Raw genomic sequence first — 13,518 nt, forward strand, 5'->3', positions numbered from 1 at the left:
TTTCCCCCTTTTAAAAGCTCTTTGATTTTTCGTTTATTAAACCTTAATTCTTTCTCTTTTATAATTTTATTTTTTCACTTTTATTGTTCATCTTTAATAAATATCGTCTTTTTTCCTTACACACTTTACCACCTTTTGTCCATAAAAACGTTCTAATACGTTCGCTGCTTTCTTATAATTTCTTTTTTCTTTCAGACTTTAATTCTCTTTTTATCCTTTTAAAATTTGTTTTATCCGTTGTTTTATTATTTTTAATTGTTTCATCCAAACATTTGCCATCAGTTTTTTCTTATTTCTTTGTACTTTCAAACATTTTATACTAATTTTTATGCTTTATTCATTTTCAAACTTTTTAAATTATTTATTTTTGATATTCTTTTTTATTCACTGTTTTCTTTTATTATTTAATCTTTTTGCCTTACGCTAAAGTTTTATTATTTTTATTCTTTATTTATTTTAATGTATTTTTTAAAACTTTTATTTTTGTTAAACGTATTCTTTATTTAGAAAAAAGTTCTATCTTTTACCGTTTTCTTTGTTTCGTTTCATTTAAACATTTATAATATTTATTATGATTATGTCATACATTAAACGCTTAAATAAATTATTTATTATTGATTTTTTAAAAATTACATTATGCATTAAAAATTATATTATGCATTAAAAATTATATTATGCATTAAAATTATATTATGCATTAAAATTATATTATGCATTAAAAATTATATTATGCATTAAAAATTATATTATGCATTAAAAATTATATTATGCATTAAAATTATATTATGCATTAAAAATTATATTATGCATTAAAATTATATTATGCATTAAAATTATATTATGCATTAAAAATTATATTATGCATTAAAAATTATATTATGCATTAAAAATTATATGCATTAAAAATTATATTATGCATTAAAAATTATATTATGCATTAAAAATTACTTTTTAATCATGTTATGCTTTGTACATTTTCCCATCTATTAATTTTCCTTTCAATTTCTCTTATTTCGTCTTTTTATTTGTCTTTTTTCTTATTTTCCTTTATTTCTCTTTCTTTTTATTCTCTTATTTATTTTTTCATTTTACTTTCTTTGTTTTCTCTTATTTCTTTGTCATCTTTTATTTTCTCTGATTTTGTATTTCTATTTTACTTTTGTAATTTTTTTCTATTCTTCTTTTCCTTTCTCTTCCGTTGGCTGTTTTTCTCTTATTTCCCCTTTTCTTAGTTTCTCTTCTCTTTTTTCTTATTTTCCCTTTGTGTTCTCTTTTCTTTTCTTCTCTCTGTCTTATATTTTTCTCATTTCGTGTTCTTCTTTTACTATCGCTTTTTCGTTTCCTTTCCGTATCTTATTCATTTTTTTTTTTCTTATTTTCATTTCCCACTTTTTAATTTCGTTCCCACTTTATTCCAATCATTTCCCTTTCTGCTCATATTATTTATTTCTTGTCCGTCTGATTCTTTCAGACATTTCATTTTATCGAATGTTTTTTTTTCCGTTTTCTTCTATGTTTTCTTTACATTTTTTAATGCTTTTTTACATTTTTTGTGATTTTTAGAGTTCTCGTGTTTGTCTCTATTTATTTGTTTACTTTCCTTTGTGTTTCGTTTCATTTTCACTTGTATTGCTTATTCGTAAATTTTGCCCAATTCTTTTCCCTTCTCTCAATCAAGCTTGTAACATTACAAGGTGAAAAGGCCACGTCTACTCTTCACCCGACGTGATTCCCCTGCTTTCACTAAACAAACCTCGCCCACAGATCTTATGATGAACTCACAAATACAATTACGTAAAAAAACATATCGGGGTCATTAGTTGAAATCTGATCAACAATATTTTCTGCAAGACGGACATGCAGCGAAATGCGTGCTTTCTTTCTCTCTGCCTTTATCTACCTCTTCCTAAGTACACACACACACACACACACACACACACACACACACACACACACACACACATATATATATATATATATATATATATATATATATATATAGAATAAACAGATAAACTGTTTTAGTACACTCTTTCTATAAAAGGCCTTTGATATATCAAGAGAAAATGCCCCAGAAAGAAAGCCTCTCGAGAGAGATTCCCTAATCCTATGGGATATAACTGTTAGCACAACAGCTGCTTTTCCAACTGTACTGACATGCAGAAGTTCAAGTGTAATGTGAACAGACATCTTGCTGCTTAACTCCTTACATTGTATCCCTGCAAGTTATGTCCCGATAGTAGCCCTCGACGTCAAAGTGGCACTGTGCCTTGTTTGGGGTGAAAGTGGATATATATATATATATTTGTATATATATATATATATATATATATATAAATTTATAAAATATATATGGCGATTAAGCGACACTGAATATTCCGCGTTTCATCCACTCTAGGACTCCTCAGGCTTATGCGCATAAGCCTGAGAAGTCCTAGGGTGGATGAAACGCGGAATATTCAGTGTAGCTTAATCGCCATATATATTTTATAATTACTAACTAGTTCTACCTACGTATTGAGCAATTTTGAAGTAAATACTTAAAGTTTACACATAAATCTATACTTTCGTATATTAATTTTATGTGAGTAAATTAAGTAGTTATATATTGACAGTAAAACACAAATATATTGAGCATTTTCATATGATATACATAATAAAACTTATTCGCATATTGGTTTTAATTCACTATTCGTTTTTGTTGTATTCTAATCCAATGTCTCTTTTCATTTTATTATTGCACATAGTAACATTTTTTTAATATGAAGGATAGATCTCGGAAGGTGAAAGCAGTGTTTTCGATGTTTTCGTGTGATTTTACTTCTGGGATAGTGATCTCATTGTATATTGTTAATTATCTCAAACACCTCCGACAATGTTAATTCTCCCATGGCTTGCATTTCTGAAGGTGCCATTCTGTATAATGGATAAGTAGGTTGAGATCTCTTATTTGTTTTTATATATTAAGATACTTGTCTTCAAAGAAACCTGTTTCGGCGCTTATGCAGAGAAGGTACCGTGCTTAAACAGGAGTTTTATCGGTGTTTTCCGGCAAATAAAGTAAACCGCTGGGACATGCCAAAATATTTAGTCAATAAAAAATTCGAGTAAGCAAATAAATAAAAATCTGTTGACACTTTACGGAACCATTAGATATTGCCGACGAAAACACGGTACCTTCTGTACATGAGTAATATGAAAGTAAAGAGGAGTTACAAAATACTTTCTCTCGTCGTATTAAGAAGGCGTTTCTAAATAACAACACTATTATTTCAGCACGGTATATTCTCTACATAAATACCGGAAATATTTCATTAAAAAAAAAAGAAATAAAAAGAATATATCAAACAATTTTTGATCGGTTTTTGATTTATTTTCAATATTCACACTAAAATTTGGGAAAATAATTATTAAATTTTTTAAAATATACTTCTCCTAAAAAAACGTCTTTGACATTTGCTGTTATAATTTTTTTATATTATCGTTAAAAACCTGTAAATAAATATTCATTGTTGAAAATTACCATAGGTTCAGTGGTTTCTATTTCTTTCTTCTTAAAACGGTAGTAACAATATCCATTTAAAATAGCATTTATTTTTTTACTCTGTTTTATTTTAGTCAGAATTTTAAATGCTTCAACATTATCACGAAGTTTTTCTCGGTACTTTCCGGGGATTTACGGGTCCTGCCGACAGCTACCGACGAAAATTCTTTATCTTCTCTACAAAAATAGCCCTGTTTCTTCTTTACGTCCATTACACCGATTTTCTTCTTCTTCTTCTTCTTCTTCTTCTTCTTCTTCTTCTTCTTCTTCTTCTTCGTCGTCGTCGTCGTCGTCTTCTTCTTCTTCTTCGTCGTCTTCTTCTTCTTCTTCTTCTTCTTCTTCTTCTTCGTCATCGTCTTCTTCTTCTTCTTCTTCTTCTTCTTCTTCTTCTTCTTCTTCTTCTTCTTCTTCCAATCTTTCTTTGTTCTTATGCGTTTGCCTTTCTATTTCTTTGTCTGTTAAGCATATCATGTTAACGTCTCCATCTACCTTCGACACTATCGTTAGAGGGCGCCACTTCACAGTCCAGGCGCCATGACACTTGATTTTTCGCCGGCGGTGATTGCTTAATTCTTACAACTTGACGACAAAATCCTCGATTTTGGAGGGCAGTTCATCAGGATGCTGCACTTGTTCTTTAAGTGAATTGAAACGGAAACAAAATACATGGACGTCAAAAGAAGCGGAAGGAAAGACAAAATCAAATTGACCAAATGAAAGAGGGACGGATAGAAACAGAGAGAGAGAGAGAGAGAGAGAGAGAGAGAGAGAGAGAGAGAGAGAGAGAGAGAGAGGCAGAAACACACACACAAACACACGCATGAAAAATCCAAATAGAAGAAAAGGACGTGATTATCATTAAAGAAAATGAAAGAAACATAGCAATAAGTTAGTGACCTAATGAATGAATGAAAGATAAAACGAATTAAGAATGCGGACACTGACAAGGTTGTTGCAAAGAAAGTGAGATCCCTGTACCGTACTAGAATATTACTCATACCAGAGAGTATCCTATATGTTTACAAAGTCACAATTTGCCCATGCATAGAGTAGTGTTGCCACATCTGGGCTGGTACATCTACTACACGTTTCTCACTCTTGGGCAGGTCCCATAAAATAGTCTCCGATCTGATGAATCTCACAATGTTGGCCAAGCTGGAATCTTTGCCCTGTCGCGCAATGCAGTATCACTGAGCTTGTTTTGCAAGTGTTTTAATGGAATGTGCTTCGATGAACGCGTAGCAATTCTGCCCCCCCTCGATGTAAATTACATCCTTGTTCTCTGACTGTATTAATCTGCGGAAGTTTAAATGTAATTTGAACATTATATCGCTGCTCAACACTCCAGAGTCTCCTGTTAGATACGATCCTAAATCATAGACCTTTCCGTTATAAGAAGCAACATGACTTGTTTGGGGTGAAAAAGAGTAAAAAAATAAGCTAAAAAAAGCGTAAATTAAAATTATTGAGTACATACAATGGCTTATTATTATTATTTATATGCACATTCGCATATAAAAACGACAAACAACCACAGAATTCGCGCATAAGCCTGAAGAGTCCTCGAGTGGATTAAACGCGGAATATTCAGTGTAGCTTAATCGCCATATACATGTTATAACTTACTATATATATATATATATATATATATATATATATATATATATAAAACTACTTAATTTACTCACATAAAATTAATATACGAAAGTATAGATTTATACGTAAACTTTAAGCCCCCCCTCTTTGGGTAGATCACTGTCATAAATAATCTCACCCGCTACTTAATTGGCTGAAAATGCGAAGTTCGTTGTTTGTTTGTTTACGAACAGGCGATTTGAGCACTATAAAAGTGGTGGCGGGTGTCTATTTAAATAGACATTCCGACGAGTTATTTACGGGCGTCGATTCCATGGTCGAGTGGGAGAACTGCCGACTGTAAACGACGGTTCTAGGTTCAATCCTTGGCTTGGGAGAGATGCTGGTCTAGCGGCACTGATGAGTTGTGATACAACGAAACAGGACTGTATGTCGATGACTACAAATATATATATATATATATATATATATATATATATATATTCTGACATTATAGATATATATTCTGACACTACAATTACCAGATTACTTAGAAAAATACTTTCACAGGGCTACAATAATATCGCGGGTTCTCCATTCACGCGAAACATCCACAGAATACCTGGCAGCAATATATTATATATGAAAGATGCCACTGTGAAATTTCCACAGGTCTCGCTAGTCTATATAAATAAAACAGTAGATGTATGTATGTGTGTTTTGTGAAAATATTAAACCGATAAAATATTACACTACTGGTCATATAACACTTAAATTAACAGGAAATAGTGATCATACATCTAGGATGATTTATAACAGGTGAAGTGTTTTTTTTTTGATGAATGCTTAACGCGTACAGAAATATGTCGGTAAGTTGAAATGCAAAATGTTCATTTCAACGTGCCGATATATTTCTATTACTTTTGTGTATGCACAAATTCATTCACATCTTAAAATAGTTCAATTTTAAATATTATCTATCTGTCGATAGCTCAAACGGTAGGGAACACAACTGGACTGCTAAATGTTTTGATTTCGAGTCATACTTTTGAAATAAATACTATACAAGAGTGAATAGAGAATTGACTCTGTAATAATAAATACGAAATCTGCACGAATTAAAATATATTTAATCGTATTTTACGACCGGGCAATGCCAGCCATTTCGACTAGTATATAAATAAATGCATATTGGTATTTATTATAGAGGAAGGACACTAACCAAACCTTTACTGCAAGAATTCGGAAAGGAATAAAACCTTTGGGACGCTTATTGCCACCAAAATTTCAGTGAAGATTAATGATCGTTGTCGACCAGAAACCAATCGTAAGCGGCTGTTGCGATAACGCATAACCATTTCCAAAGGTTACCGAAAGCTGTGGAGAGCGCTAGGAATCTCGAGAGACTTGTTGTCACTTAGACTTTAGGAAACATCACCGGTAATTATCAGTTAGTAATCTTTGATGGTGACCTTTGTGAGAACTAGTGAGTACACAATAATGCAGAAATGCATTTTCTAAGGAGACTTTATCACCGATATTCTTTATCGTAATCATGAGGTTATTTAGCACCATACTTAGGAAATGTAATGCTGAATCTAAATTTAGAATGATAAAAAAGGAAAGTATCCCCACTCATATATCTGACTGGCATAAACCTATCTGCCAAATGAGTATTGGAAAACTCTGATAAACACAAACAGAATCTTAAGGATGTGCAAATAAAATTCGGAAGAGAAAAGTTGTTTCCCATCCAAAATCTAACCTAATTAACAATATGCAGAAAACTCATCATAATGATGTACGTGTCCGTCACGAAACAAAAATGTCATATTTAAAAAATCACGTAAGTTGATCTATTTTTTGTTTGTTTGTTTTTATTTTACGGCATATCAACCCTTTTCAGGTTATTTAATGCCGAATCCAGTTATTTTGAAGAAAAAAGTTTTTAATAGAATATATTTGTTTTTTTTTTCAAGTAAGTTTCTATTCAACCAATAGTTGGGACCCTAATAGGTACTACCACTCCGGGTCAGAGTGGACCTGGGAGAAATGGCAATTAAAGAGTGTCTCAACACTCCCCAAAGTCCGCAAGCTGGGGCCTCACCATCGGATATAGTTTAAGGTTATATCCAGGACCGATCTATTTTTTTAACTAAAAAAAAAAAAAAATCAAATTTTCGTTTTTTAGTGATCAACAATATTTCGCAACCTATTACAAAGCTGATTAAGACAAACAAAAAATTTCAGTTTTAGAAACTAATTATTTAGTAGAAAACCGATAAAAGGAATACATCCTATGCAGTTTTTTTAGTAAGATAGTCTAAGTCATTTATAGGTTGAACAAAGAAGATCAGTCACCTTTACACAACACTAGGAAACCGATGACCACGTATAATGCACTACACCTAAAGGTTAATATTGACCAGCTCTATGTAAAAAAAGTATGGATGGAGAATGAGCCACGTAAGTATAGGAGATTATGGATGACACCAAAACGAAGTTGAAAAATATATAACTCAGAACTCAGAAAGGTTGATGATTGCAACGTGTGTATTTATATTGCAAGTTGGAATTGTTTTTATTTTTTATTTTAAAGCAAATATGTTTTTTTTAATGTAACCAAAAACATCTACTTGATCAATTTACATATTAAAAACATTTGGGTTAGGGTTTTTAGGACCTAACCTAGCGTAGTTTACCTCCTAAAAGAAATAAAATCTACTATATTTTGTCTAATACGTTCCAACGGATTTTAAAAATGATCTAAAAGTTTTTTTAAAACATTAATTTTTAAGATTTTACAGTCCTATATATTTCCTATATAAATTTAACGTAAAATGAGACCCCACTTCTTGGCGACATAGCGAGACATTTATTTGTTAGCATTTTTTTTCAAGTTTAGTGGCGGGGGGTAGCAAAGGGAATGATTGGGATGGAGTCATAAGTTCCAAACATTTTTAAAAATATATAGAAACGCTTCAAAACGCGTGTGTGGGAGGACTTTTAATTTTTTTAAAAATCATTTGCTTCGAAAAGGTTTCATCGTTAAATATTACTTAATCAGTTAATTGTTATCTCTTGATATTTTAAAGGCTGTTAAAACACACACACACACACACACACACACACGCACACACACATACACACGCACAAACAACACACACACACGCACGCACACACACAACACACACACACAACACACGCACACACACACACACACGCACACACACACAACACACACACAACACACACACACACGCACACACACACACGCACGCACGCACGCACACACATACACACGCACACACACATACACACACACAAACACAAAACTACAATGCACACTTTCTCCTTGTATTTTTTCGTTATTTTTTTCAAACCTTAACTAAGATCACTCCCAGATTTATACACTAAAGTTCTGTAAATTTTAAAGAAAATCTGTTCAGCCGTTTCGTAGTCTATAAGAACGAACTCAAACACACAGACAAAGTTGCATTTATATAATTGTATATATATATATATATATATATATATATATATATATATATATTTACCAGTGGTGAAAAAACCGGACTAGAGTGCTCAATGTGTAGTTAGAGCAGTATATAGGAAATTTATTATTGTGAGTCCAGAACGAGTTTACAAATTGTTTCAGCTAGAGGAAAATCCCCAAAGAGGAAAAATCCAACTAGCATCGTCAGAATTCATAGCTGAAACAATTTGTAAACTCATTCTGGACCCACAGTAATAAATTCCCTGTATATATATATATATATATATATATATATATATATATATATATATATATATATATATATATATATATAACCATGGTCAAAATTATGGAGCACCAATAAAATCTTAGATAATAGTTTAAATCTACACATTTAAAAGCTAAAAAATTATGCAGTGAACAGTTAAGAGCAAATGTAAAATATTTAACAGAAGATTGTAGAATTTATTTGCTTTAAAGCCTCTTTCAAGAGTTTTAGTTGAGTTTCATACTAAATCCATTCCAATATTCAAACTGATTCATTTTCATACTAAACGTTGTTTCTTATTTTCAAGGTAATACTTGATTCCTGAAAGTGCTATAATAGTATATTTGAGTGAAAATGTCTCCAAATAAGCAGCGTTCAGGGATTAAAAGGGTACAAAGTGTTGCTTTATTTGGTGAAGGATATTCTTAGGTTATAATTACCAGGGAGATGGAATTACAAGGAAGGGAGTTTAAATAACAATTAAAAGGTACAAGGAAAGAACGTCCTTCAAAAACAGAAATGGGCAAGGCCTAAAATGTCTATAACCGTCAGGGAAGACAGATTTTTGAAAAGAGCATTCCTTGCAGATAGAAAGTAAAATTTTCTGAGCTTGCTACTGAACTTAGAGTGGATGCAAACAAACACATATCAGCCCGAGAAGAAGGTTATTAGAAACAGGATTAAAAAGATTCAAAGCAAGGAAGAAACCATACAAGAAAAAACACCTTGAATTTGCAACAGCAAAAAAAAAAAAAAAAAAAAAAAAAATACATAAAAATTGGGCACCTAGTGATTAGGTCAAAATTGTTTGGTCTGGTGAAAATTACTTTGAGGTAAGCTAACAGCTTTTTCCTAAACTTTGCAAGGAACAATTGAAATTTTTATATGAATACACATCTATATCATCTATTCAACACACACACACACACACACACACACACACACACACACACACGCACGCACGCACGCACACACACACAAATACACCGAGGAAAGCTTCATATGCCTCCCCAAGTGACTTAGTCCACAATACATTCTAGTCTACATTGCACTGTAGAGAAATTACCGTTGATTTAATAATATTTTTTTTAATATATAACGTCTTTAATTAAAGTTTAAAATGCGAACATCACGTATCATGGTTCAATTGTGTTCTTAACAAAAGCATTCCTGTTTTATCAAAGAACCTACTGTTGATTTTATATGTCTGATCTTACTGCTTGTGTGATTATAATGACATGAATTTAAGTTTAAAATTAAAAAGTCAAGTATCATCGTGCAATTGTGCCTTAAGCAGAAACATTAATTTCGAACGCGCTTATGTCATATCACAGAACCAACTATTGATTTTATATGTCAGGCAATAAAACTTCTCAAATACACTTGTAATCTTAGGCTGTATAATATATATATATATATATATATATATATATATATATATATATATATATATATATATATATATATATATATATATATAGTACAGGTTGAGAATGTATTCGTAAAGTAAAACCCTAGAATATCCACCGGGTTTGTATAATAGTGCTCAATAAAAATAGAGCTATTTATATTTTGATCGATGGGATCGTAGTTATTAATAATTAGAGATCGAAACATCATCATATCAGTGTACATAAACTGTACATTTATGTATAAATAAATATCTACTATTATATAAAAGTCACTTTAGGTGTGTGTATGAATTCCGAAACGGCTGAGCCTGTTTTTTGGAAATTTCATACAAACGTAATTTATATTTCAAGAAATGCTTTTAGATATGTTTTGTACAGCAAGTCACGTGATAAGTATCGAAAATTGAAAAAATCCGATCTTAAAATAGTCTTTCTTCTCTTATAGATAAAAAAAAAATTATAGAGGAATATTTTACGTTACACCGGTTAAGGTTACACCGGTGTAGCGTAGAATATTTCGCCTGTAAAAATTCTTCTTTTTATCTATAAGATAAAGAAGACTATTTTTAAGATCGCCAAGCCCAACTATCAATTGATGTGATATTGTAAATAAAGACAGACGGAATTTGATGAAAAAAAATATTCTACTGGGCAAATTATTCCTCATAATATATAATATTCAAAAGAGGGTGTGTTCTATAATAATACATACGTAGTCTACATAAATTAAAATAACACTTTTAAGCGTATTGTACAACCGGGCAATGTCGGGCGTCCAGCTAGTAAATAAATATGTGTGTTAGTCTGTAAGTGAAGAGAAAGAGAAAGAAAGTGAGATAGGTATAGTCATAGAGAAAGATAAACTGACCGATAAAAAGCATTCATAGATAAGTATTCAAATTTTGCCATAAGAATATTAGCTGATATTGAATGAAACACACAACTCGGCCGAAGGCTTAATACATTGTTTCTGCAAATACAACATTGACGCTTTTGATCAAATCAAAATTCAAACGGTCAAACATTACATAATTCCCATCACGTTTGTCATAAGTCAAGTGGCAGGATCAAAAACCCGAAATAATTGCTTCCGGAGGGCAAAAACGAGAAAATGTTGTAATCCGACAGAGTGAAAGTCAAATAAAGAGACAGAGAAGGGTCAGCCGCTGTCTGATCAGTTTAAAGGTTGAGACCATCTTTGGACGAACAGATTAGGCGCTCTTCGTTTATCCTTGTCCATTAAGCCGGATTAAAAGGGATTACCCCCGCCTAATGATACCCCGGCAAGTGGATACAGTGGTAATTCGAACAAGAAATTCCACCCTGTCTATCACAATGGCAAAAAGCTGTACAGCAAGACCGCTCGGTTCGCGCACTCATACTTTGTGAATAATAATAATAATAATAATAATAATAATAATAAGAAGAAGTTTTCCTTTAGCTTGTATAAAGAAAGGGATGTAGTTTAATAGTATCTACCTAAAAAGTGTTGAAGATGTTGTAAATATAGAGGAAGGAAACCTAACTAAGTATATATATATGTATATATATATATATATATATATATATATATATATATATTTTTTTTTTTTTCTTTTTTGTGAAAGTAATGAAAATTTCCATAAAAAAAAAAAAAATGGATACGAAGACCTATGGTGAAAAATAGTCAGAGGTTGCAAGAAAGAGATAGATAGATAGATAGATAGATAGATAGATAGATAGATAGATAGATAGATAATGAGAGAGAGAAAGAGAGAGATGGGGGAATTATTGGAGAAAAAACCTACAACGTGTATTCTTTAAGAATACTTAATTTAGAGATAATGACAGCTGGAATTGACTGGCCAGTAGTGATCCTAAAAGATCTACTAAAAACACTTTAATGACAACCCAGCAACAAGACACTATACTACTATACCGAAAAAAACAACAACAAAAAACAACTGCAAATCATCGATGTACATATTGTGTAATGAAAGGAAAGAAACATTAGTGTATATTGTATGAGAATGTCTTATGCTTGATAAACATCAATATGGAGACACGACAAAGTCGCTCAGGTCCTACACTGGAATACATGCAAACTATATGAATTGAACCATAATAGGAAATGGTTTGAGCATAAACCAGAAACGGTACAGGAAAACGAAAATTTCAAACTTCTTTGGGACATACATATACAAACTAATAAGGCGCTTGACCATTCCAAACTTGACATAATTTTTCTAAAAATAAAATAAGAGAATTACTCAGTCATTGACATAGCCTGCCTTTTCGATAGCAGAGTGCAAGAGAAAGGACACACACACACAAAAATCAAGGTCAAAAACAGGAATTAGTTAAACTATAGAAATGTAGTAAAAAAAAAGTCGGGGTTATCTCTATTGTAATTGGAACGATTGAGACGATATTAAAAAGCCGCCATATACACATGAGCTACAAATTCTAACTGTACATATAGAAACTACAACAGAAATAAAACAATGAATGAAGTAAAGTAAAACTGTATAATTGCAAAATAAAACAGGCACCACAGTCATGAAGCGTCAAGGAGGACAGAAAAAACGAGGAGAAAGTACTAATCAGATCATCACTGAATGAGAACGAAGAAGAACTTAGGGAGGTTTAGTGCCAACCAAATACCAGTGAAAACCAATGATCGTTGCCAGCGATATATCAATGGTAAATGACTGTTGCGGTAACGAAAATTAATTTTCAAATCTTATTGAAAGAGCAGGAGAGTACTGGCAATCTAGAGAGACTTGTTTTTAGTCAGGATCCAGAGAACACCACAGGCTGTTCTCGAGCAGAAATCTTTTACGGTGGCCTGTGTGAAAACTAGTGAGTAAATAATAATAATAATAACAATAATAACAATAATAACAATAATAATAATAATAATAATAATAATAATAATAATAATAATAATAATAGCAGTGCCAGCTGATGTGATTATGGAAGTTGAAGAAGGTAGAAGTTGTACATATTGTGATTGGAACCCTGAGGAGCGTAATAAAAGGATTTGACAAGTGGATTGAGAAACTGGAATCCATTGCAATGTTGGAATACTTCAAATGACTGTCTTGTTGGGAACAAAAAAAATCGTGTGGAAAGTGTTGGAAGATTGAGAAAAGAAGATGTTGATAGCCTATGTTCATTTGTTATGGTCCGCCTGTCAATATAAAATCGGCAATAATAACAATAAGACAAATAATAATAATAA

This window comes from Euprymna scolopes, chromosome 15 (genome assembly GCF_053919585.1).
Source record: "Euprymna scolopes isolate OS-2025 chromosome 15, ASM5391958v1, whole genome shotgun sequence".
NCBI lineage: Eukaryota > Metazoa > Mollusca > Cephalopoda > Sepiida > Sepiolidae > Euprymna > Euprymna scolopes.